At 42.0% G+C, this 5,179-nt stretch overlaps 1 pseudogene; it reads right to left on the bottom strand.

The window, feature by feature from the left end:
- Positions 1 to 4,304: 4,304 nt before the first annotated feature.
- On the bottom strand, positions 4,305 to 4,953 carry LOC101577576 (annotated as a pseudogene).
- Between the last annotated feature and the right edge of the window lie 226 nt (positions 4,954 to 5,179).

Raw genomic sequence — 5,179 nt, 5'->3', positions numbered from 1 at the left:
AACAAACAAACAAACAAACAAAAAAAAAAAAAAAAAGAAAAAAAGATTGGGGCCATAGCTTAGTGAATCCTGGATTCAATCCCCAGTATTGGGGGTGGGGCTGTGATGGATCCTTTCTCAGCTTACTTGTGATGTTGCCATAACTTAGATAACAGAAGTGAATTACAACTTTGTCTATTATAAAGGTGTTTATTTATTTATTTATTTTTTTGCGGAACCAGGGATTGAACTCAGGTCCTTTCGCTTGCCAGGCAAGTGCTTATTCCACTGAGCTATCTCCCCGGCCCCTATTATAAAGTTTTATGTATGTCTGAGATAAAATGCAGAAGTGATCTGGAGATGGCGAAAGAGAAGAGTCAGGAAAAAGGTAAAAGAAATTTAGGGTGAAGAGAGAAACAGGGGAAAACAAAAAGAAGAGAGCACAAAAGCACATTAAAGAAGCTAACGGCTGGAGATAGCCTGGCTGTCTGCATCGCGCATGGAAAGTGCAAGGCACCGGTTTGATCCAGGATGCCCACATCGTGGCGCATGCCTGTCAGCCCAGCGCTGGGGAGACTGACACAGGACAGTCACTACGAGTCCAAGCTGCGTAGCAAGATCCTGTACCAAATAAATAAATAGATATAAGATTAAAAAAAAAAATTTAAAAAAAGGTAAAATGAAGGTTGGGAAAGGAAGTGCAACAGGTCAGAAAATTGGGGGCGGGGCCGGAAGGCGCCCTGCTCTCGTTTAGGCGGACCCTTTAGGCGGCGCACTGCGGCTGGGCGGGGCCTATTGGCTGTGGCGCGCGCCCTGGGCTTCTGGGGCTTCTGCTCTAGGGCGCTTGGAGGACCTAAAATGGCGGCTTGCCCGTAGTTTTGTACTTACTGGAGTTGGCAAGGCAGCTAAAGAATGACTCTGCCAAGGAAAGTGGAAGAAACTCGCCGCTTTATATGTTGTGGTGAGTGCTGAGCCTCCCCTCGGCTAGAGAAGTGGCCCCTGGCACGCTGCATGCTTTGAGGTCGCGTGGCCCGAGCGGGAAGGGGCGCTGCTCTGTGCTCCTTCTCCCGCCTCTTAGGAATGCCTGAAAATAATTCCGCCTCTTAGCACCTTATCTGTACTGCTGAAGCTAGGAGGTTTCCAAGTATCACTTGGGAGATACTCTGACTGGGTGTCCCTCCTTTTCCTTGGCTGAGTGGGGTTTTATTACTTCCAGAATGAAACCCTGTGTCTTTCAGAGCGCTCCTGAACAGCCTAACTTTCTTGCACACTGCCCACCCCATTTCCTTAGTTCTCCTTTTAGCGCGCACAATTTGTAGTTGTAGTAAAACTAACCTGTTTCTAACGTATTCATAGACAAGGTGAAACATTTTTCTGTGCCCTTGGTTTGTACCTTAAGTGAGGATTTGGGGAAAATAATACTTGGTATTTGTTCTTGAAGCATCGCAAGTTTGTGCGTGTACAGGGAGTCTTGGAGGGCTCGCTACGTTTTGTGGCCATTAGGCTGTTTATTCACTAGAAGTGAGCTAGATTTTTCCCATGAAAACTTCTTGATGAGAATTAATTTATGTTGAGCATAGCATGTTTATGGGGACAGTAAAGAATGATAGCTACTCTATTGTTGAACTCATGTGATTAGAAGAAATTTCACTGAAGTTCCCGTATCTCACATTGCTGGAGAGTATTACTTGCTGTAACATTTTGGTAAAGTCATCTGGCAGTATTTAGGGAAATAAATGAACATATCAATTCAAATACTAGCACTAAGTGATCTTTTGTTTTCTTTTGATACTGGGGAGTTAGCACAGGGCCTTCGCCCTTGAGCTACATAGCCAGTCCTATGCTATTCTAACTTGCCCAGGCTGCGGTCGAACTTTCCATTTTCTTTCTCGGCCTTCCAGAGTTCATTTTTCCTGAAACGGTTTGACCCCTCTTACCTTAGTGTTTAGAGGAGTAGATTGTTAAGAGAATGTTATAGAGAAAAAAAAAATTGAAGTTATTTGTGGGATGTGACTTATTAATGAGTTACATTAACTTGTGTTTTATAAAGATTTAAGAGGCTAATAATTTGTACTCTAGAACAGTGCTTCAAAATTTATTTGGTTTTTTTTTTTTGAACTGGGACTAGAACTCAGGACCTCGTGCTTGTGTGGCAGGCTCTGTGCCGCTGAGCTTTACCCCATCCCATATTTGGAAATATTAATCTTACTATCCCATTGAATCCCTTTGTAAAATACATAAGTATAATATTTTATATTCCATCCAACAGTGAATGAAAATTCCTACTGATCCACTCTTACCAGCATTTGTTGTCAACCAACTTTTGGAGTTTCATTGTACTAAGGGCAGTGTATAGAGGTATTGTCACGCGGCTGGGTCTGAGAAGCCTTATGTCCATTTTCTGTGATCTAGTTTTTTTCCTCCTTTTTTTTTTTGCAGAACCGGGGATTGAACTCAGGCCCTTGCACTTGCCAGGGAAGCGCTTATTCCACTGAGCCATCTCCCTGGCCCCCTTTTTCCTCCTTTTTGATCAATTACTTTTTTTTTTTTTTTTTTTGGAGGAGTTTCTTTTGAGACAGGATCTCACTATGCAGTTCCAGCCAGGCCTTGAACTCACTTTGAAGCCCATGCTGGCCTGTAACTCCAAAGTGATTCTCCTGCCTCAGCCTCCCAAGTGCTGGGATTACAAGTGTGCACCATCATACCCAGAAGTACATTTTTTAAAAACCTTTTTTTTTTGGCAGAACCAGGGATTGAACTCAGGCCCTTACGCTTGCCAGGGAAGCGCTTAATCCACTGAGCCATCTCCCTGGCCCCCTAAAAACCTTTTTTAAAAATTTTTGTGTGTGTGTATGTGTGGCCAGCTCAGCCCATCAGGGGGCGGGGCTGACTGGCATGTGGTGCTGGGGGATTGAACCATGGTCCCTGTGCTTTGCTAAGCTTGTATCTAAGAAGGTGCTTTAGACCACTGAGCCATCTCACCAGCCCCCCATATGATTATTAAAAGTGGATGATTTGGTTATTTCTCTTATCCCATTGGCAAAGGTAGTGCAGGCTGGATTTGGGTACACCCTTCCTTTCCCCATGTCTTTATTTAGTGAGCTGGCTTGAGCTCACTTTGTAGCCCAGGATAGTCTCAAACTCTCAAGGATCCTCATGCCTCAGCCTCCAGAGTGCTGAGATTACAGGTATGCACCACAGTGCCTGGCTTCTCCATGTCCTTTAGTCGCTAATAAACTAGTTCATTTTGAGTGAAGGCCTTGTTAAGAATAGAATGCTCTGATGTACATCCCAAAATGGTTATGTATCATATGTAGTATTTCAAAATGGTGCTTATACTTCCTCTGCCTAAAGCATAGGTGGTTTTTTTTTCCCCTTGATATTCACTGTGAGAATCTGGTAATGTTTCATTGTAGGTTTTTTTTTTAACCTCGGTACTGGGGATTGAACTCAGGACCTTGTGCTTGCCAGGGAAGCGCTTATTCCACTGAGCCATCTCTCCGGCCCCCACCACTGAGCTATATTATATCCCCAGCCCTAGTAGTGTTTCTTTTTTTAGAAACAATTGTATGTTTTTAATTTCAAATTTTAAAAGTAACCACAATGGTATGTTTCCTTCACAATAAAATTAAAAGCAAAAAAATATAAAGATGGCAGCTTTACATCTCAGCATTAACAAACCTTAAGTCAACTATTAAAATGGATGCTAATATCTTAAAAGATAATATAACAAATGAACTCATAAAGCAGTAGCAGATACATATCTTCCCCTCCCCAGACTGACAAATACTCCACTACAGCACAGACAACCAAAGCAATAGCAACACAAAGTTTCACTGCACAAAGAAAACCAGAAAAGAATCCACCCTTCCCCATTACACTCTACTAGCAAGTCACCCTTTTTCCATAATTTGTCATGCAATTACAATTAACAATAGATCATAAGAGTAAAACAATGTTTCTGTTACTTTCTCCATCTAGAACTATGATCTAGAAGTGTTAAAAAAAACTTTACTCCAAGAGGATGTTCTTAATGCCAGACCATGTGCCCTTTTGCAATAGAAATCCAAACCAAAACGCTCTGAGCATCAGGCAACTCAAGCAGCAGAAAGTTAAGCAAATCCAACTTGACTACTGATCACAAAAAAAAATTCTATTAAGATATTGCATTCTTAATCAAAAACTAATACAGAAGTTGCTCAAAGGTGGTAAGTAAAAAGACGCAGAGGCTTTCAAACAGGATGGTTTTATTCCTTTGTTTTTAAATGATCTTTCTACAATAGTGGGACAGGAAGCAGCAGCAAAGAGGGGAAGGAGAAAACGGTTTAGAATATACAGCACTTCCTTTTGGGTTGAGTTTCCGGAGGCTCGAGGGCAGCTAGGATAGCCTCATCAAACACATTCTTCAGACCTCTCTGTATGAGTGCAGAACACTCCACATACTTGACAGCCTTCAGATCACGGGCCAGCTTTTCAGCAGTCTCTGGAGTGATAGGTTTCTGTTTGTTCTTGGCAAGTTTCTCAATAGTAGAGGGATCATCTCTGAGATCAATTTGGGTCCCAACAAGCAAGAAAGGAGTCTTTGGACAATGGTGAGTTATCTCAGGCACCCACTTTTCTTTCACATTTTCAAATGAGGATGGAGAGACCACTGAAAACCAGACTAGAAATACATCTGTTTGTGGATAACTCAGTGGTCATAATCTGTCATAATCCTCTTGCCCTGCAGTATCAAAAAGCCCAAGAGTGTATGGCTCTCCACCAATCATAACTGTGACTGCATAGTTGTCAAAAACAGTTGGTACATATTCAGATAGAAATTTGTTTGTTGTATAGGATATCAGGAGACATGTTTTACCAACAGCACCGTTGCCCACAACAACGCACTTAATTGTCTGCATTGTGGAAATAGTTTAAATATTTCCAATTTGACGTTGACCTCAGCTCCTCCACCCGGGCGTTGGCAGCAGTGCGCGGGGGCCCTAGTAGTGTTTCTTGGAGGTAACAGTCATAAAAAAATTTGGGCTCTCTCTGTTGTCCTATAGCTTCTTACACTAACTGTTCATTATCCTACTTTAACTTTTCTTGAACCAGTAGTTACTCCCATGAAGTTTCTGCTTGTGATTTTTGGCAGTAATAAGTTTATTTTATTGACTTGTAGCTCTAGTTTTTGGTAATGGTTTATCTAACCTCACATTTT

This window comes from Octodon degus, unplaced genomic scaffold, assembly GCF_000260255.1.
Source record: "Octodon degus isolate 3935 unplaced genomic scaffold, OctDeg1.0 scaffold00372, whole genome shotgun sequence".
Classification (NCBI taxonomy): domain Eukaryota; kingdom Metazoa; phylum Chordata; class Mammalia; order Rodentia; family Octodontidae; genus Octodon; species Octodon degus.
Note: the sequence above shows the minus strand (reverse complement) of the source record. Positions and strands in the feature narration are given on the sequence as shown.